General features: G+C 43.8%; 1 protein-coding gene across 1 annotated transcript in view; it reads left to right on the plus strand.

The window, feature by feature from the left end:
* Nucleotides 1–19,228: 19,228 nt before the first annotated feature.
* The window catches only part of LOC127045118 (metabotropic glutamate receptor 5), a 274,080-nt gene continuing 270,961 nt past the window's right edge, over nt 19,229–22,347 (plus strand). The window contains exon 1 of the mRNA XM_050940737.1: nt 19,229–19,249. The gene's annotated coding sequence lies outside the window, so the exon portion shown is untranslated. The remainder of the gene's footprint in view (nt 19,250–22,347) is intronic.

Raw genomic sequence — 22,347 nt, forward strand, 5'->3', positions numbered from 1 at the left:
ACCAGTTCTGTATGATGGAAAATGAATCACAAAATAGGATCAGAAAAATCTACTTTGTGGTTCAATTTAAGCCCCGATATTTTTCATGACTGCACATTATTGTTTTCTCACTCACATTTTATCTGTTCTGAACGTCAATATTTATAGAAACAGTTTTTTCGTGATCTCCTTTGGCAATCTATTCCACTATCAAGTTGTTATTACTATGCAACATTTGAATGTGTATCCTTGTAGCGAGGTGGTGTGGCTCCCCTCCCCCTCAGGGAGGGTCGAGCCCCGTCAGTCATCCACGGGGGCGGGGCCGCTGAGCGGAAGTCCCGCCCCTCAGAGGGTCAGGTGGTGACCCGGAAGAATAAAAGCCAGGCGCCAGCCTTCAGTTGCAGGTGTGCCACCGGCACGAGCAGACGTGTCCACCGACGCCCATAACTGGGAAACTGTCCAAGCCAGAGGCCGAGACCAGGAGCTGCCAGAGCTGCCTCGCCCCTACTACGATGAGGAGCCGCCGGAGCATTCTCGAGGCCACTACAACGAGGAGCTGCCAGAGCTGCCTCGCCGCTACTACGACGAGGAGCTGCCAGAGCTGCCTCGCCCCTACTACGACGAGGAGCTGCCAGAGCTGCCTCGCCCCTACTACGACGAGGAGCTGCCAGAGCTGCCTCGCCCCTATTACGGCCGCGAGGAGCCTCCAGACCAGGCTTGGCCCGCATTCCCCGAAACATTACCGGACCTGCCGCCCAGCCCGGATTGGGAGGAACCGATGGTCCTGGATGTCCCCGGAGCGGAGGCCCTGGACCAGGTAGGAGTAGAGGGGGAGCTAGGAAGTAGCCCGGGGGCATCTGACTCCAGTCAGGCTGCAGAGCTAACCTTGCCAATGTCAGTGTGTTTTGGTCAGGATCCCCACTGACCACTGGTAGCAGTGACGGCCACTGCCAGGGCCACGGACTGGAACACAGAGGAGTGGGTGGGCCTGCGTTTCCCCTGCCACCCATATCCGGGTGGCAGACTCCCCCTCTCCCCGGCTTAAGGCCACTGCTCTGCCCTGCTCCAAAGGCCAGAGCTGATTGTACTGTGTTTGGTGCCCGCCCGAACCAAGGGCTGGGCCCCTTTTGACTTTGCCACTGCTCTGCCCTGCTCCAAAGGGCCAGAGCTGATTGTACTGTGTTTGGTGCCTCGCCTGAACCAAGGGCTGGGCCCCTTTTGACTTTGCCACTGCTCTGCCCTGCTCCAAATTCCAGAGCTGATTGTACTGTGTTTGGTGTCCCGCCTGAACCAAGGGCTGGGCCCCTTTTGACTTTGCCACTGCTCTGATTGTAACTGCAGGGACAGACCTCCCCTGGGGCAGGGCCGCGGGCCTGAGGAGCGGCCCCGGGGACGACAGCGAGGCCGGTGTGGCTCCCCTCCCCCTCAGGGAGGGTCAAGCCCCAGCGGAACCCGCTTACAATCCCAAACACCAAACCATTTTAGACTATCTCTCACCAATATGTTGTAATGATTGCTGTGAAGACTTAGTAGTACAGACACAGCTGGGACTTGAGAGATACAACACTAGCTAGTTACAGGTTAAGAAATAATTACAAGATTGTATAGCCTTTAGGTCAGAATTTTAACTACTTTTAAATGTGCTTTAGGAATTCCCATGGCTTGTGCTATATGTATGCCAACTGTTAATACCAGTGGTGCAAGTAAGCAGGTACAGTCAGGTATGCCATACCATTAAGATGTTTACTGCCAATATGCTGTACTGGAAAGACACATTTTCAGAACCGCCCAGCAGCCTCACGTTCTGTTCCTTTCGCTGCTGTGGTTCCCAGGAGAGCCCTGCGGTTCAATTGGTATCCGCTGAACTAAACCTCAGGGCCCTTCTGGGAGCTGCAGTGGTGAAAGGAATAGAATGTGGCCCCCATGCCAGCAGCTCCTCTAGTGCAGCAGTACCATCCCCAGCCCTGCCCCCAGCTCTGTCCTTCATCAGGGCCGTACAGATCCCAGACAGGAGATGCAGCTGCGTTCCCGGGAAAGCCTTGCAGTTCAGAAATCAGTATCTGGCATAGTGGGAGGACAGACCCCTCCTTCCCCCTGCCCCCAGGTAACATGGGATGGGGAGTGGACTGGGAAAGTACAGGGCCCCTGGGCTGGGGGCAGGGCAGGGAGCAGTCATGTGGGGGGGGGTCACATGGTCATGTGCCCTGCCTTTAGATAGTGCCCCTCATTGTGTCCCTTCCGTGAGTCACCTATGCGTACTGGTAAGAATTAAAAGCTACTTTCACCATTAGTTAATACTATGCATTTGAATAATTGCTTCTATCTAAGGATCTCAAAGTGGTTTAGAAACATTCATGAAATTAGGCCTTATAGCATGCCAGCAAGATATGCTATTATCTCCATTTTACAGAGGGAAAGTAGAGCCATAAAGAGGTTACATAATTTACTGATGATCATACAATAAATGGATCTCCCGAGTTGCAGTCCATGGCTGTGGGTAAACTGAGGGTTGCACATTAGTGGAATGATTTCCCAAGGCACAAGGAGCAAATACGTGCCTAACTCCCATTGAAAATCATTGGGAGAGAGACACCTAACTCCCATTCATTCAATATGTCCCTTAGATCTGTCGGTGGAATGGTCACTGTTCACCCACGTGTGTAAAGAATAAAATGAATTGGGAAGCTGAATATTAACAAAGCAGAAAAAAAGTACTTTATGTATTAGACTTCTCTGCACTGATTGCATTAAATACTTGGCTAATAATGAATTGAATTTAGATTAAGGGTTTGGGGGTCCTTAAATTCAGAGGCTAAGCAGAAAACTTGTCGAGATTGAAAGTGTTTTGTGTGGCAGACAGTGGATTGTCCATTGATTAATCTTATGCAGAAAACTTAATATAGAACAGTGGGAAGAAATCATTAATGTCATCTTCAATGGCAAATCAGAATAAAGTTAGAAGAAATAGAGCTTTCAGTAGCCAAATCCTGTAGCCTTTTCTCAGGCCAAATGCTCATTGAAGTGGGAATTTCAACTGAGTAAAAATGGAGGTGTCTCATGCTGCCCTCCCAGCACAAACAATAGAATAAGGAAGTCAGATTCTGTGACATATTTCTCCTTTTCCCCTCTCCCCAAGAGGTTTCTTCAGGGTTACAGCTGCTTCCCATCACAGATGAAAATACGATAAACAGGCATTCCTTGCGGTATTTGTGCAATTCTAGTTTGCCCATCCCTGATCAGATGAGAAAGAGAATGGAGTGCATGATCATAATGCTCTGCGTACTGGTAACAGGATATCACAAAGGGCTATTTACTATCCATAAAGCTTGTGACCAGGGCCAGTGCAACCATTTAGGCGGACTAGGCGATTGCCTAGGGCGCCGAGATTTGGAGGCGCCAAAAAGCGCCCCCCAATTTTTTTTTAAATGGTTGAGCAGCTGCTGCTGCTGGGACAGAGAGGGAGTCTGAGCTGCTGGCGGCAGCCGGCAGCCCAGGGTGTCCCCGGGGGCAGGGCACCGCCGCGGCAGCCGGCAGCCCAGGGTGTCCCCGGGGGCAGGGCGCCTCCGCGGCAGCTGGCAGCCCAGGGTGTCCCCTGGGTCAGGGCGCCGCCGGAGGGGGCGGCAGGCAGCTCTCCTGAAACTGCTGCAGTGGTGCCTGCGGAGGGTCCGTTGGTCCGTGGCTCCGGTGGAGCTGCCGCAGTCGTGCCTGCGGATGGTTGGCTGCTCGCGCGGCTCCGGTGAACCGCCCGCAGACACCACTGCGGCAGCTCCACCGGAGCCGCGGAGCACCAGACCCTCCGCATGCACCACTGCGGCAGCTCCACGGGCGGCGAAATTGCCGTCCGCCTAGGGCTCTCAAAACCCTAGCGCCGGTCCTGCTTGTGACTTGCTGTAGAGTGCTCCGGAGCAAACGAGTAGCTTTTAGTTTTAGAGTTCTGTGACTGCTTGAACCTACTGCAGTTGAAAGTCAATGGCCAAACTCTCACTAACGTCAGCGATGTAGGATTGAGTCTGCTGTGAACGTAGCACTGTGGGAACGGGTGAGCTGTGTCATACGGTTACCTCCGAGCACAGAGAATCAGTAGAGTTCAAAGAAAGAGTGGTGCATTGTCATTAGAGCCCAGATCCTGAACTCTTTTGAAAAAGTCTAAGTAAACAGCTTTTGCATGGGGAATTATCACAGGGGTCAAGGGAACTTTGTTTCCCCTGATCCCAGACCATAAAATGACCAGCAGTTCCACTCTGAAGCTGTTACTGCAGCCCTTAGTCTGTATTGGTTTCTGCTCAGGAGCTCCACCTACGCTTGATGTTTTTGCTTAGTAGATCTATGTACCTAGCTGTGGACCAGTTGGCTGTGGCCTCAAGTTCCCCCTGCCCCACTCCTTGGTGACCCTCCCCTTGGCCCACCCCATACCTCTTCTGCAGCAGAGAGGAATACTCTGGTCCACAGCGAGGCCAAAGATGCAGAATCTCTCTGACTGGGCTCACCATCCCCTGCTCCCTGCACAGCAGAATGGTGGCAAGTTCTGTTGCTTTTCAAGCCTTGGGTAGCTTCACAAGGGGCTGTCATGATAAGTTACTAGTAGGGCTGAATAGGCTGTCTGAGGGAGAAGAGAAGATACTTGATGGGCATTAACTGGGAAATTAGCCCAAGTGTATGGAGATGAAAAAAAGACATGCTAGCAAACAGGGTACTGCAAACAGGAGAGTTTGAGGGGAGAGAAGGATATCCCCCCGCTGAATGAACAAGGTGCAAGTACTAACCTTTGGGTGAGTGAGTTGGTTTGGCTCTTTGTGTGTTTCTTTCTCTTTCCGTTATTTCAGTTACTGGGTCAGTTGGGATTGTGTGTCTGGGGACTGTTTGAGTCTTTGTTCCCTGGATCATCCTTGACCATCTTTGATCAGCCTCAATCAGCCTTGTAGTCACCCTCTCCCTGTGTGATTAAGGATGGGGTAGGGCTGAACTGGGAGAGAAGGTCTTAAAGGCAAAGGCTAAATGACCAAGGGGAGCTAGTGAACAGGGGACTGCAAACAGGGGAGTTTGTAGGAGGGAGATGTAATATAATCAATCTGATTAGGAAAGGCCACATTGCCAGTGCCAGCACTGCTCCTGGCTCCTCCACCTGCGCCTGTATCCAGACAGACCACCTAAGACTGGAGACCTCTACCCAGATCCTGTTATGGTTTTGTAGAGACTGTGGCCTGCATTTCCCACTCTCAGAAAGCTAGGCTGGGGGTTCATCCAATGCAAAAAGTGCCTGCTAGTGGAATCTCTCAGGAGCAGCTGGGAGAGAAGGAGGAGGTGGCTAGGCTGAGGAGCATCCGTGCCCAAGAGGAATTCCATGAGAGTATTCACATGGAGACATTCAAGGCTGAGGAGTTTATCCAGCTAGAGAGGACTACTGTCACACCACTAGGGGAGGAGGATATGGCTGTGTCACAGGGAGGACACTGGCAGCTGGTTACTTCTGACAGCAGGAAGTGCACCACCCTTGCTCCCAACCCACCCACCAAGGTGATGGAAAACCGTTATGCTGCCCTGGAAATGAGCAATGAGGAATCACCCCCTTCTCATCATCATGGAGGAGAAGCCATGTACCCCAAAGGCTGGGGGGATCCCAGCTACCACTCCCAGGAGGAAATGTAGGGTAGTGGTGGTTGGTGACTCTTTTCTGAGGGGGGATGGAGGCACCCATCTGCTGCCCTGACATGGCATCCTGGGAGGTATGCTGCCTGACAGGGACCCATATTTGAGACCCTAATGAGGGATTGTCGAGGATCATCTAGCCCTCTGACTACTACCTCATGCTGTTCATCTATGTGGGCACTAACGATACTGCAAGGTTTGACCCTCAGAAGGCCAGAAGTGACTGCAGGGCTCTGGGAGTAAGACTGAAGGAATTTGGAGTGCAGGTGGCGTTCTCTTCGATCCTTCAGGTCAAGGGTAGGGGCCCAGGCAGAGACAGATTCATCCTGGAGTTGAATGCCTGGCTGCAAAGATGGTGTCACCATGAGAGCTTCGGCTTCCTTGACTACGGGATGCTGTTCCAGGAAGAAGAACTGCTAAGCAAAGATGAGGACCACATATTCAGGAAGGGAAAGAGCAATTTGGATATAGACTGGCTAACCTAGTGAGGAGGGCTTTAAACTAGGTTCAAAGGGGGCAGGTAAGCAAAGCCCACAGGTAAGTCAAGAACATGGAGACCTGGGAGAAGGTTTGGAATTTGGGGGGAGCATGGGCTGTTATAGCAGGGATAAAGGAGAAACAAGACAGAACTGTGGGGGAGGAATCAAATTAATATCTTACATGTCTGTATACTAGTGCAAGCAGTATGGGGAATAAGCAGGAAGAACTCAAAATTACTAGTAAATAAAGACAATTATGACATAGTTGCCATCACAGGGACCTGTGGGATAATACACGTGACTGGAATATTGATATAGAAGGTACAGCTTGCTCAGGAAGGACAGGCAGGGAAAAAAGGGAGGAGGTGTTGTCCTTACACTTAGACTAAGGTTGATATGGAAGTAGGAGACAGACTTGTTGAAAGTCTCTGAGTAAGGATAAAAGAGGTAAAAACAAGGGTGATGTTATGGTAGGGGTCTAGTACAGATCACCTAACCAGGAAGAGGAGGTGGATAAGATTTTGTTTTTTTTTAAACAACTAACAAAATCATCCAAAGCACAGAACTTGGTGGTGATGGGGGACTTCAACTACCCAGACATCTGTTGGGAAAATAACACAGCAGGGCACAGATTATCCAATAAGTTCTTGGACTGTATTGGAGACTATTTTTTATTTCAGAAGGTGGAGAAAGCTACTGGGGAGAGGCTGTTCTAGATTTGATTTTGACAGATAGGGAGGAACTGGTTGAGAATTTGAAAGTGGAAGGCAGCTTGGGTGAAAGTGATCATGAAATGATAGAGTTCATGATTCTAAGGAATGGTAGGAGGGAGAACAGCACAATAAAGGCGATGGATTTCAAGAAGACAGACATTAGCAATCTAAGGGAGTTGGTAGGTAAGATCCCATGGGAAGCAAGTCTAAGGGGAAAAAAATAGAAGACAGCTAGCAATTTTTCAGAGGCATTATTAAGGGCACAAGAGCAAACTATCCCACTGTGAAGGAAAGATAGGAAGTATGGCAAGAGACCACCCTGGTTTGAACAGAAGATCTTCAATTATCTAAGAAGCAAAAAAGGGTCCTACAAAAAGTGGAAACTAGGTCAAATTAGAAAGGATGAATATAAACAAATAACCACAAGTATATAGGGAGAAAATAAGAAAAGCCAAGGCACAAAACAAGATTAAACTAGCTAGAGACATAAAGGGTAACAAGAAAACATTTGACAAACACATTAGAAGCAAGAGGAAGGCCAAAGACAGGATAAGCCTGTTACTCAATGTAGAGGCGGGAAACAATAACAGAAGATGTGGAAATGGCAAATGTGCTTAATGACTTATTTGTTTCTGTTTTCACCAAGGAGGTTGGTGGTGATTGGACATCTAACATAGTGAATGCCAGTGAAAATGAGGGAGGATCAGAAGAGGCTAAAATAGGGAAAGAACAAGTTAAAAATTACTTGGACAAATTAGATGTCTTCAAGTCACCAGGGCCCGATGAAATGCATCCTAAAATACTCAAGGAGCTGACTGAGGAGGTATCTGAGCCATTAGCAGTTATCTTTGAAAAGTCATGGAAGACGGGAGAGATTCCAGTAGACTGGAAAGGGGGAAATATAGTGCCAGTCTATAAAAAGGGGAATAAGGACAACCCGGGGAATTACAGACCAATCAGCTTAACTTCTGTGCCCGGAAAGATAATGGAGCAAATAATTAAGCAATCAATTTGCAAACATCTAGAAAGTAAATAAAATAAGTAACTGTCAGCATGGATTTGTCAAAAACAAATCATGTCAAACCAACCTGATAGCTTCCTTTGACAGGGTAACAAGCCTTGTGGATGAGGGGAAGCGGTAGACATGGTATATCTTTACTGTAATAGTTTTTGATACTGTCTCGCATGACCTTCTCATAAACAAACTGGGGAAATGCAACCTAGATGGAGATACTATACGGTGGGTGTATAATTTGGTTGAAAAATCATTCCCAGATAGTGGTTATCAGTGGTTCACAGTCATGCTGGAAAGGCATAATGAGTGGGATCCGACAGGGATCAGTGCTGGGTCTGGTTCTGTTCAATATCTTCAATGATTTAGCTAATGGCATAGAGAGTACACTTATAAAGTTTGTGGACAATACCAAGCTGGGAGGGGTTGCAAGTGCTTTGGAGGATAAGATTAAAATTCAAAATGATCTGGACAAACTGAAGAAATGGTCTGAAGTAATAGAATGAAATTCAGTAAGGACAAATGCAAAGTACTCCATTTAGGAAGGAACAATCTGTTGCACCCATACAAAATGGGTAATGACTCTCTAGGAAGGAGTACTGCGGAAAAGGGTCTAGGGGTCATAGTGGAACACAAGCTAAATATGAATCAACAATGTAACGCTGTTGCAAAAAAAGCAAACATCATTCTGGGATGTACTAGCCGGAGTGTTGTAAGCAAAACACAAGAAGTAATTCTTTGGCCCTACTCTGCTTATTAGGCCTTAACTGGAGTATTGTGTCCAGTTCTGGGCACCACATTTCAGGAAGGATGTGGACAAATAGTAGAGAGTCCAGAGAAGAATGACAAAAATGATTAAAGGTCTGGAAAACATGACCTATGAGGGAATATTGAAAAAATAGGGTTTGCTTAGTCTGGAAAAGAGAAGACTGAGAGGGGACATGATAACAGTTTTCAAGTATGTAAAAGGTTGTTACAAAGAGGAGGATAGGACAAGGAGCAATGGGCTTAAATTGCAGCAAGGGAAGTTTACATTGGACATTAGGAAAAACTTCCTAACTGTCAGGGTGGTAAAGTACCGGAATAAATTGCCTGGGGAGGTTGTGGAATCTCCATCACTGGAGATTTTTAAGATCAGGTTAGACAAACACTTGTCAGGAATGGTCTAGATAATACTTAGTCCTGCCATGAGTGCAGGGGACTGGACTAGATGACTTCTGAAGCTCCCTTCCAGTTCTATGATTCAGTGCAAATTCTGCAGAAGCTGCTCATGCTGGACATGGTGGGCAAAATCTTCCCTTGCCTTCTGGCCCAGACATCCCCAGGGAAGTCAATGAAGATGTGAGGTGTGAAAATCAGGATTCCTAGTTTCTCCACTGCCTGGTATCACTGCAACCACAACTAGGTTACCCAGCAGCATTCATTTTTGCTTGCTGTTATTTGAAAAATCATTGTTATGTGCGTAACAGACACCCTCTAAGAACTAACTGTATTTAATGCTATTGTACAGCAGAATCAGGTTACCAGTTCTGATCATTTTCAGTGCTTGGAAGAAGGGTGGAGGAGCCAAGGGAAAAAGAAATAATAGATTAGCTAAAGGGACTACAGTACACTGATTTTTTTTCTTCCACTGCAGAAGCATTGTCTGAAAGCTATGTCAGCTTTTTCCTGTAGTTGAATGCATGCTATAAAAGACAAAACTGCCCCAACAATAATACTCTTCCATCTCCATATTCAGCAGCCAGCAGATTTGTCTGAATAAAAAACCCCTTCAACTTAAGCACTAATCAGCATAAAAAATATCTAGTGCCCCTATTGAAGAGTATATTTAAAAAACCCAGCTGTTCTAGGGAGGATTTGAGATTTTCTTTGTTTTATTATTTATATTGTTTAGTGCCTAGGACCTAAGTCATGACCAGAAGCCCCTTGTGGTAGGTACTGCATGAACACAGAACAAAAAGACAGTCCTTGCCCCAAATAACTTACAATCTAAGTATAATTTCTATGGTAAAACATTCTGATGTGATGCTTTGATTTTGGATACAAATACACTGTTGTTTGATTTTATTAATAATTTTGTGCTTATATGGAGTAGTACATCTTATCTCAAAGTACAACCTTGCTGGGAGCCAGGTAAATATTTCATACATTTTGAAGCATAGAAAGGTACTGTGACTTTCCCAAGGTTACACAACATCTCAGTGACTCCACAGTAGTACACAAAAATTGTGACACTTCCCTCTTTCCCCCTCTTTCCCCTAGTGCCTTGCTCTGATCACTGGACCCCACTCCGCTGCTTTTTCAGAACAGGAATTTTATGCACAACTTGTAATTGGTCCAGGGAAAAAAGCATGAATTTGAGAACCAAATTTCTACTGTCCAGGAAATTTACCTGATTTTTGTAGGTTTTGCATAGTCACCCTGAAAAAATAAAATGAAAAACCTTCCCAGGTGAAAAGGGTGGTTGGGAAGGGTGGGCAGGGTTTTTTCCCAAAGTTTCTTGATATGTCCTACTAAAAATACAATCACCATACTATGGGTGTTTCTTCCATCTCCCTTGTTCTACCCATTGTGCTGTTCCAGCAATCTTTGTAAGCATGCCATCCAGGGACAAGTCTATTGTGCTGGCTGACCAACTATCTTATCTAATCTTCTTTTATGACCAGTACCATTGTGGTACCTAAGCACCATTCCATTGCCTCCTGCAAGCTTCAACTCAAATACACTTGATTTAAGCCAGTTTCCCTGGTATTTAAAAATGAATAGAAATATTAACTCTGGTTAATATTAACCCTACTGCACCCTTAGGAACTATGGGAGCTGCCAGAAATTCTGGGACCCAATGGCACAGATGGGGCTGGAAACTGAACTGGGTGTCTGCATGCTCCTCTTCTTGTTTGATTGCAGCCAAATTTAGTATTCCAATTCCATGCATTCAAAACTCATGTGTCAGCCCACCCTCCCCGCGCCCTCAAAATCATGTAGTTGTCTTAAAAATCATGATATTTTTAACAAACCATATGTGATGGATTCTTTTTATTTGCCATTTAGTTTCTGAGCCTGTAGGGGTGCACTTGTGTTGTGTTTTCAAGCTTTTCTCTGGAACCATGAGGGCTAGAAACCTACTTTTTCTTCTAAATGAAAGCAGAGTCTCCACTCATCACATGAATCCAAGATCTTGGGCTTTAAGAAAAACTTTCAGGTGTCATTAAACGAACAGTAAAATTGAGAGAGTTGTCGGTACTGGGTATAGGGTAAGCAGTGTCCTTAACACGCTCACTTTTCCTAAGTGTTCCTCATTTCACAGGCAATTTTGTTTTGAGGCTGATTTTCATGACCTATCCTGCTATCTCACCACTGAGATACATTTGAGATAGTTTGATATACCATGTATTAGAGGGTAGTGGTACACACACCAACTAGCTGTTTTAATTAGATCAGAAATATTGTCGATATTGGCTTTGTAAACATAGAGATCTACAGGCCCTACTTACAATGTTCTGTCAGACAGATGTCTTATTAAAAATGTGTTTGGAAACAGCTGCTAATGAAGGAATTGGGGGGGGGGGAAGTTACTGACACTGTTAAATCTCTTTTACATGTATTTAAAAGTGTGACCACAGTGAGTGAGTGATTTGGAAAGAAACTGGGGAAGCTTTTAAAACAAAACCTACAACTGATTTGCTTTTGAATTAAATATAAAACAATTTAAAACAAAAGGAATGGAGCCGGGGGAGAAAAGAAGTCATTGACACCATTCATTCTATTTTGTTTTCTAGGAGAGTACAGTTTCTGTAAAATACAGAAGCCTCTTTTCTTGGTAAAGCAAGAAAAATAAATACAGAGTGAAGGTTTTTACTTAGAATTCTTCATTTAACACTGATTTGTGTTTCTCTATTTTCTTTTTAGCGTGGGATAATTTAAAAAATATTACATCAGCATCACCCTTTGTGTATCTGATCCTAAGTGCTTAATTTACATAATGTTGTACTAGCTAATTGGAGAAGTATGGTCCAAAATATCTAATGTATCCTTATTCCAGGAAATGGCAATACCACACTAAACTCTATTCATATTAACATTCGAATAATATGGAGTTTTAAGAGAGCAAATTTAGCAATTCATCTATTAGAAAGTTGTTTAACCTTTCGTGGATGATGTGCATACTAAGTAGCCTTGCTTTAGTATGTGCGGTAGTGAAAACGACTGTTGTCTGGAAAATTCAATAGGAAGAGATAGAGGAAATCACGCCAAGCTAATGGCATTCAATATATTCCACAGATAAAAGTAGAACTCTCATAAATTTGGTCCCTTCCATTTGACTGTATCTTTACACAAGTTTGGTATAGTTCCCCAAGGGGAACCATATTGTAAGAAACATTATCAATGGAACTATGGTTATGACTAGATACTATCAACCTTGTATTACGGGAATGGTGAAGAGGTGCCAATTGAGATCAAGGCTCCATTGTGTTAGGTTCTCTCCATACACCTAGTGAGAGACTCTCCCTGCCCTGAACAGCTTGTAGTTTTAACATCTCTATTTACACTGATGGTTTGATAGCTAGAAAGCACACTCTGAGCTCAGCACTTTCTTCACCAGAACTCTATTATGAAGGATCAGGATCACAGTTCCTTTGTTACAATAAATGAGTTTGTTGAATAGTGAATACAAAAAAGGGTGGTAGTGAAGCTATAAGCACACACAGGCTGGGAAATTCAAATATATTATTATTTGTGTCACAGTTCAGGTCAGCTGTTCCTGTATTCCCCACTACGGTCTACCTAGGGCAGCCCTTTAGGCTTCCAGCTTCCCCACTGTTGCATTTCTTGGGTGTAAGCAAGCACATTTGATTCTTAAGGGAAGAGCATTACAGAGAAAACATATTAAAAACAACAGAAGAATCTCTCTCTCTTTCTAAAAGAACCTCCTTCTCTCTCTCTCTGTATGTAACACGCTTATTAGAGACCACTCCACCTCCAACATGAGCTCTGGCAGGTGATTAGTCTTTCAAACCCCACAAAGGAGTCTCTTCAGTGGTCACAACTTCTTATGGCCTCAGCAAGAACTAGCACGCGCATGAAGAGTTTAGCTGATCCTTTATACAGTTTGAGAGGTCTTTGACCTAGAGTTTCCAGGAGCAGGTAATCAGCAGACAAATGGATTTTTCTCCCCAGGGCATAGCTTCAAAAGGCCTCCCAAGTACCTCCTAGGAAACGTAGTTCATATATATTGTCCCTAACAATTCTTTGAAACTCCTAACATTTCCCTAAGGTTTACAGTAGTTACATCACCTAGAAAAGTTACATAAACAATTGCATTTTTAATACAATTGATCCCAACGGTATTAAACTTACTGAATTAAGTTAAACCTTACTGAATTATGGTTTATCCAGGATATGGCAGGAAAATGCCGTCTGTCATAATCTGTACTACAGTAATGCCTAGAATCCCCAGCTAGGTCAAAGCTCCATCACATGAGACTTACCATGCCTGCTCTAAAGAGCTTATCATATTGGTTTAAGACTAGGTGGGTTAAACAAACAACCTCGGGAACGGAGAAGGACAAGGATAGTACTGCTAGCACATTCTTTTAGTGGAACAAGTTGCATGCACAATGTGAAGGCATCGCATATTGGGTACGGGGATGTTAATGAAGAAGCAGTAGTTTCAACTCATCAACGGCCTAGCAGTTAGCAGCTGTAAGTGTTTTCTAAGCATCACAGTAGAAGAGAGTCTTAAGGAAGGTTTTGAATGAGGATAAGGCAGATTTTGGGACAATGAGGATAAGGCAGATAAGGGATTTCCACATGTGAAAGCTGTCATGAAGAAATCAAGAAGGTACTTGTCGGATAAGCCAACAACCAGCAGATTGGGTTTGGAATCATTGGGCTGGAGCAAAGTTGTGGCTCCCATAGTAACTCTTCCAGCTAACACAGACAGGCCCAAATTTTCAAACAGATATGCTTAAATGCGCACACATTTTTATATGCACCTGATTTTCACACACAGCTGCCTTCCCCATAGCACACAGGTTTGTGCATGCATACGTAGACATGGCCTACATCTCACCATCCATACACCAGAACAGTTTTTACACTGGGAACATGTGCGTCAGTGGTAACTGTGTACAAAAATGCACATGCACATGCACACACAGAGGAACACGCCTGCCTGAAAGCTTGGACCACTCTGTAGATGTTTTTCGTGACTGTGTATGATGTCAATCTCTCTGCCTTGATCAAGGCCCCATGTATTCTGCATCACACTGACCTTTTGCTCTTGTGATCTGCCCTCCACTGCATTTCCCCTTTGTCATACTTATGTGGTACAAGTCCCATAATGCCATTTCCTTCATGTGATATGTAAATTTCAGAACCCTACAATGCTTTAATTAAATAATGTAATTAAAAATGTGACTTGATGATCATAGATCACAAACCACAAAAAGGAAAGTGCACAAACTTTATTTAATATTGATATAAATTAGTGCAAACTGTCATAGGTGCTGGAACTAGGAGTGCTGGAGGTGCTGCAGCACCCCCTGGCTTGAAGTGGTTTCCATCATATACAGGGGTTACAGTTTGGTGGCTCTCAGCACCCCCACTATAAACATTGTTCCAGCACTCCTGCTAACTGTGCTGTGGCTAATTAAAGACAAGGAATAGGAAAAACCCCTGTTACATAACCTAACAACACCATTCTTGTGCTCAGTCTGTTTTGGGAACATTAAGAGACTTCTAGGCTGGTCCATGTTGTTTACTGTGAGCAATTAAATACATTGTTGTAATGTCAGTGTCCAGCTAAGTTTAACATTCCTAGCTATGGACTCAGCACAGGCAAGCATCACTATTCAAGACTGTACTAGCCTAAGTTACACTGAAGTCACTGGAACTTCAACATGTGATTAAGTGCTTTGCTAAACCAAAACTTAATTGCTCTAAGACATAAGTACTTGGATTCAGCAAAGCACATAGATTAGCATGTGCTTAAACATTCAGCAAAGCACATGCTTAAATCCCACTGAAAAGTAGGCACACGCTTAAGCACTTCACTGAACTGGCACCATATATCTCAGCCTTCATGATAACCACCAAAAGGATAATGGAATAAATCATTTAAAAAATAAATCAAATTAGCTCATTCATTTTGTACCATTCTTTTGATCATGGAAAAAAAGAGATAAAAATGTTATCAGAAAATATTGTCCAAGCTAGAAAATGTCTTTCTTCAGAAGAAGCCTCTAACATTACATGTACAGATCTCAGACCTTGATAAATATTTTAAGATTAGAAGAAGGATATTTATCATGCAGACTGTCATCTGTTTTATTGGCATTCTCCTGTATGACCTAACCTGAGAGGTGAGAAGAATATTGATTGCCAGCAGAGCTGGAAATCCCCTGGTTGAAATGTAGTATGTGATGGTTACTATAAACCTGTATGCAAAGCTATAATCTAAGTGAACAGCTCAGACATATAAAACTCTATTTGTTTGAACAGTTATAGTGAATTTCAGAGTCAAAAGTAAGTGCTATGAGGTCTGGGTATTGTTTACTTGTCTTTTGGACACTACTGTTCTCCCTTTAATGCCTTATGGCATTCTTTATGATATTAGAGAGTCAGGATTTGATTGCAATCGATTTAAAGTGAATTCTTTATTGAAACCACTGATGATGGACAGACTCGGATTGTCTAGCTCACAGGCTAACAACATACAGCTGTGATTACTAATGTCACACTAAGTCTTTGCTTGGACTAAGTAAACATAACAGGGACTGATGTCTACCTTATAACGTACCATGAATGGCATTACAGGATCAAGTTAATTATGGTGTAGGGAGGATATGTACATTTTATTAAAAGTGTGGTAGTATGATTGAAATATGTCCATTCAGTGAACTAGGGAAGAATGGCTGTTAAGGTAACCTCATATTTTTTTTTGTTACGTTGTAGTGGTAGGTGTTCAGCAGCAGTCTCAAATTCAGAGAATCCAACAGGGCAGCAACATGAATGCCCCTGGTATGGCCCCCGCAATAGGACTACAGAGTGGGCTTTCCCATGTGCCTAACCCTGGGAAAACCTATGATTGTGGTGGAAGGACATGAGAAGAAGCAGCTAAACTCAGAATTGCATTATCTGCTATCAGAAAAAAATTGACAGCATCTTGGACACTGTGCACTAACATGCTGATGTCACATTTATATGAGGACATCCTCATGAAAGAAGCAGAGCCTTTGATCACAGCTGAACCTTGTTTCAGGGGACAGGGCTTCCCAATTCAGCAGGTCTATATAAACAGCCAACTGTCCAGCCAGTGGCACAGAGTCAGCAAACAGAGATGAAAACAGGAAGGTTTGAGTGGGAGTTTGGAGAGGATATGTGTAGTGTTTTTCTGTTTTTTCTTCTTCTTTCTTGATGGGAGCTTAGGCAGGAAGGCTCTGACAGCTGCAAAGGCAGCAATGATAGTGAGTCAAAGAATAGAAGAGACAAGGAAGGTCACTGGATGAGGAAGCTGTGGGCTGTACGTTATTCTGGAGGTCACCTGAAAGGTGCTTCGTTTGTATGAAGCATTGCCTGATAGATGTGATGGAAGAGAAGATCTGAGGTTTGGAGATGCAGCTGGAAGCTATGGCTGAGTTTTGAAGTGGATTTGAGCGGATGATGGAGGGAAGAAGAAAGGAAACTGAAGGGAAACCTCAAGACTTGCAGATCCATGCTGGACAAATGAACTAGGAGGGTAGACTGGATGAAGAAAGTGGCCAGTGAAAGCGTGTGAGTATGAGAACAAGGCAGAGGAAGGAGAAATAGAGCTGAAGAACTGGTTTGGTGAGTTGGAAAATGAAGGGGACAGGCAGCCAGTAACAGAAGATGAGAGAGCAAGGAAGAAGAGAAGAGGAACTAGTCCTGCAAGAGGGGATGAGTCAATGGAGGTAGCCAGAGTTTGGAGCCCCAGGAAGATAGAGGATGGATCGCAGAAGATTGCAAGTGACAACATAAGACAAGAAGACTTGAAACCAGAAATAAAAGACAGGGGAAAGCCAGAGACTCACATCCACACCAGGAAGAGGCAGGTCTATGTGATTGGAGATTCCCTACTAAGAAGAAGGTTCTTAAGAAGGCTTGTCACCAGAGTTGATCTGCAGAACAGACAGTTGTGCTGTCTACCAGGAGCTAAGATATGAGAAGTGGACCTGAGTCTGAAGAGGATCCTAATGGGAGTAAAAACTATCCACTGATTGACCTTCACATGGGAACAAATGGTACTGCTAGTTTCTCTCTGCGACATATCAATGAAGACTAAACCAGGCTGGGAAAGATGCTTAAAGAAATGGATATTCAGCTGATCTTCAGTAAAATTAGAAGAACAGGTTGTAGAGGACAGCCCTGGTTCGAGTGATCATGATTTAATTCAGATTAAACCTAAATGGAATTATAAACAAAAATAAGTCTCCAGCTAGGGTCTTTGATTTCAAAAGGGAAAACTTAAAAAAAATTAAAGCAATTAGCTATGGAAGTGTATTGAACTGAAGAACTCAAAGATCTGAATGTGGAGGAGACCTGGAATAACTTTAGGTCAAAGTTACAAAAACTGCATCTCAAGCAAGGTGAAAAGATATGTAGGGAAGGAGGATGAAGAAGCATCTCAAACAAGTAATATAAAAGAAAGAAGAAAGCCTACAAAGAATGGAAGATGGGATGGGTCAGCAAGGAAAGCTGTCTCTTAGAGGTCAGAAAGTATAGGGATAAAAGTGAGAACTGTCAAAAGCCAGGTAGAGTTGGATCTTGCAAAGGAAATTAAAACCAGTAGCTAAAGGTTCTTTAGCCATATGAATAAAAAGAAAACAAGGAAAGAAGAAGTGGGACTGCTAAACACTAAAGATGGGATGGAGATTAAAGATAATCTAGTTATGACCAAACATCTAAACCAGTGGTTCCCAAACTTGTTCTGCTGCTTGTGCAGGGAAAGCCCCTGGCAGGCTGGGCTGATTTGTTTACCTGCCATGTCCGCAGGTCCGGCCAATCGCAACTCCCAGTGGCTGTAGATTGCTGCTCCAGGCCAATGGGAGCTGCTGGAGTTTAGAAGTGCTCATGGCTTGTAATCACTGGAAAATTTCCACAGGGGTATGGTGGATTCGCCATCCCTGTAAGTCTCTAAAACGGGATTGGATGTTTTCCTAAAAGAAAAGGTCAGCTCTTCGTCAGCCAGACATTATGGGCATGATGCAGGAACCACTCGGTGAAATTTTATGGCCTGGGTTATGCAGGAAGTGAAAGGAGATGTTCATAATGGTCCCTCTGGCCTTAAAATCTATGTATTTCTTGCCTTGCCTGCTTTTAGGAGGCTTGTACTCAATGGATGTTGTGAGATATGGTCCTAGTGCCCTCCCCACTCGCTTGCACATGGTGTGCAAGGGAGTGAAGGCTGATTGGATCCTCCCCGTTGCCCTTATATTCCTTAAAGTGCTGTCTAGACTGCAATAAAACACCCACAGCCGGCAGGTCAGCTGATTTGTGCTGAGAAGCTGAACAACTGCAGTACAGATGTTCACATGTCAGCTAGAGCCTGGCCTCTGGGACCCCATGAGGTCTACATGGTAGTTTTCTAGCTCTGCAACCTGAGCCCTGTGATCCGGAGTCAGCTGATACAGGTCATCCATGGGTGGTTTATTATTATTAATACCCAAAGAATATTAAATATCTACCCCGCGGTCCTACTTCTAACACTTTTGTGACTGGAGACTGTAGTATTGATAACATTTCATTGTGTGATTACTGTATTTCTGCTGCCATCCAGCAGAGAGAGGAACTGAATTTTGATGTATTCCCATTACTCCCAGAAGAGACATCATGTGTTTTTCTATGCACTCAATAAATCAGCAGACACTGAGGGAAAATCTTTCTTAAATAAATTCAAATACATTAATAATAGTATCTACAACACCTCATTTAAAGTTTCCTGTGTGTTTGGTAAAAGTTTTTTCTACTTATCTATTGTTTTTGTTTTTTTTTTTAAAGAAGAAAACCTAAAGGGGGGAAAGGAAACTATAGGCCAACCTCTGTCAGGCAATCCACAGAGATGTAGGGAAAGTGAGGTGGTGAAGTACTTCTGCTGTCATAAGGCGATTGAAAAAAAATAAAGCTACCCAAAATTCTGTGTGTTCTGTTATTTATAATACGCCACAGTGAGATTGTGTTACACATTCCTACTATCCTGAATCACAGCAACTGCACATGTTATCATTTGAATCTATTTAAAGAGCACCCAACTGCACTCTAGGTTAGACCTGCAACTGTTGTGGATGGCAAGTGTTAGCTAATTAAGCATTCCAAGTGAATTAACACATGGAGGGACTCCTCGGCTTGCCTGGGACTACTGCAGACTTCATTTGCTAACGCCTTTTACTTGTGACTCACAGGTAAAAGCCCTGGCTAATGCTCTGTTTCCCAATAACAGATGTGCTGTTGCTTGCAAAAATTCAAAGTTTAAAATGTGCTACTAACCCCCCTGTAAAATGCATACAGTGTAGGAGAACAAGAATTACATTATTCCTTTATTCTGGCTCTTGGAGGAAGTGTTTGGAAGAGTCCCACATTTTCTCATTAACAAAAGAGAAAAGAAAGCGGAAAAGAACCTAACATTGCAGTTGTTGTGCACCCACAATTATCAATGATGCAACATTTATATAAGACCTGAAGCGTTTATTTTGTTCTCGACTCTGCCCTACCATGAGTTGATTTTATGAGAGTGAATCAGCAGGATTAGACTATAGAACTGGAAATTATTTGTATTAGCACAAATGTGTGTGTGTGTGATTTTCAATAAACCAGCTCTTTTAGGGGAAATTGTTCCTTTATCAAAATCTATTTTTGTTAGGAAACAAATGTAACACCGGCAGACCCCTCTGGAGCTAAATGAATGATTCTTACCACTTGAGCTAAAAGCCACATGGCGCTTAGCAAAGGCTGTAGCAGACTCATTAATCTCTGAATGGTCTTGGTACCACTAGAGGGGACAGAACACCACACCTAGGAGGTGTGTTGGTTACACAAGGAAAATAGTTTCCATTGCAACTTTCTCTATTTACTTGTGAGGGGTGCCCAATGCATTAATATATTATTGAGGCTTTCAGTCAAAATATTATCAGAATCTAGTTGAGCATTGAGCATACAGCCGTTACCATACAAAGCAATGATAAGTGGATTCTAGATATTCTTGGGCTGTTCCAGTACATGAAGCTTAAAACATTTAAAGCCTTATGTGTCAACTTTTTGTGTTCAAAGTTTTGGGTTACGTATGGCTTGGGGTTAGAGATGGGCAAAGACACAATTAATGGATGTTCAAAGGGAGGATTTTGGTTCAAGCCCATGTCTACTGTGGGTATTCAGAAACTCTGCTCTGAACTCACAAATGGTATCTGCACAGGTTGCAATTCAATCTAATTGTCTTGCTCCTTATGTGAGTATGAATCTGAGCTTTGGGTATCCAAAATCTTGGACACATGATATTGAGTGTTTGACAATTTGAATGTGTAAATTTGAGCAAGCAAATTTTGATACCTTGAAAATTTCCTAAAATCTCACTTTTGTTAGCTGTCGCCATCGTTGGACACTTCCACAAGAATTTATCTTGAAGAAAATTTCTGAGAGTACTACGTTCCCAATCAATACTACTTCAGGTGTCACTGAGGTGGAATTCTAGATCACCTGTCAGTATTCTGGCATTATCCATGAGTTGCTGGTCAGATTAGTAAGGTATTTTGGTCTCAGCTGACTTCCAGTGTTCTCTAGTCCTGTTCCAGAAATTAAAGATGAGGTGTCAATGTAACAGAAATGTTTCTGTTGCAAATAAGACTAATTTGTCCAGTTTTAATCTCAGTTGATCTCTTCCTTTAAAACAATTTCTGCTTCATAGCTTGGGTCCAGCTGTACTGCACACAACAGTAGTTGTATGTGTGTCTGAGTGCATACAAAGATTATGTAAAGTGTAACTTTGCACCTCTCAATCCTTGGTAATGGCTGGGCCCCTGGCATAAATTAGAACATTTTGAGAGGTGTTGTAACTCGTGGCAGCAGCTCATTGCCAGATTTTCAAATTACCATCAGTAGGAGGATGGTCTGGAGCCATATTGGCCAGTGATGGCAGCGAGATTATCCAGTTGCAAGGTGGTACAAAGCAGACTCTTATTTTAGAGACGGTGATAAGAGACCTAGACCTAGATCTCACGTGCAGGCTTGAAGACTCCCAACTCCTGCCTCCAGCTGTCATGGAATCTTGAGACCCTGGCCACTGAGCATTCTTGTACTGAAGATTCCTGCTTTACTCTCTGCTAGTCCCTTCCCCTACATCTCAGCAGAGGGCAGGTTACAGTTGTTTATTGTTTTATTAAATTAATCTCATCTTTATCATTTATTTCTTTCATTGTTGTTCAAATGTTCTGCTTGATTTGCATTGTAGCATGTGGTTTAACTAAGTAGTTGGGCGTTCCCCAGATGGCATATAGCCTTTATGGCTAAATCTATATCGTCTCTGTGCCTTCCCAGTCTGGGCATAGGGGACACAGTTGGAAGATGAGGTGGTGCAACCAAAGCATTGTCCTTCTGAGCCATTGCAGCTGGAGGTCATTTAGAGCAGTCCCGAGATTGCTGTGGGCCTCAGATGTTCAGGACAAACTCCATCTGTTCCGGGGAAGTAAGTAATGATCTGCCAGAGCATGTTATCCATCCCCCAACTTGCTCAATCCACAGAGGGCGCAACTCTGTTACAGCCCCAGGTAGAGAAGCTGGACTCATTAGTTCAAGCTCTATCAGATCATGCTTCTACCTTGTTTCACCCCTGGTGTATCAGCCAAGATGGCAGTCATCACATTACATGTCCCCATCTTTGCCTAGTCCAGAGGATATGAGTCTGTTATTGCTCCCAGCTAGACTTCACTGAGACCAACCAGACAGGTTTATCCATCACAAAACCACCAGCTGGCATGCCAATGCTACTTCTTGCAAATCATCCCATGGACTCATTGGTACCCTGGAGTTGGGTTATAGAACTGTGCCCCTTGTTTTCAGGATCAGTAGCGAGGACATAGATTAAATTCTTAAGCTATAGGGACTGACTATCCTCTCTCCCCTAGTGCTGCATTATCTAGGTCAGGGTAGAAGGCACATTGCCAGGACAGTGTGAGGGATGTCACTCTGCTGCTGCCCATGCTAAAGCTATCCTGTGACTAGAGCGAGATCACCATTGCTGTCAATCCAGGATGGTTCATAAGTACAAAATTGAAACAGAATTTTAAATGAAGGTGGAGAAGAAATTTCCCAAAGGGTTGTGTGAGGCTAATGCAGAAAAGAAACAATCCTGATTCTTTCTCAGTGCCTTTTGCTATGGTACACAGCTCAGCAAGCTTGTGAGTGCTTGTCAGTATGTGGGAGTGCAGTGGAAAACTTGATCCTTTGTCCTAGTGGAGTAGTTGCTGGAAAGCAATGTCTATAACAGGATCAAAATGCTGAACAGTTTGCT

The sequence above is a fragment of the Gopherus flavomarginatus genome, chromosome 1 (genome assembly GCF_025201925.1).
Source record: "Gopherus flavomarginatus isolate rGopFla2 chromosome 1, rGopFla2.mat.asm, whole genome shotgun sequence".
In the NCBI taxonomy this organism is placed as follows: domain Eukaryota; kingdom Metazoa; phylum Chordata; order Testudines; family Testudinidae; genus Gopherus; species Gopherus flavomarginatus.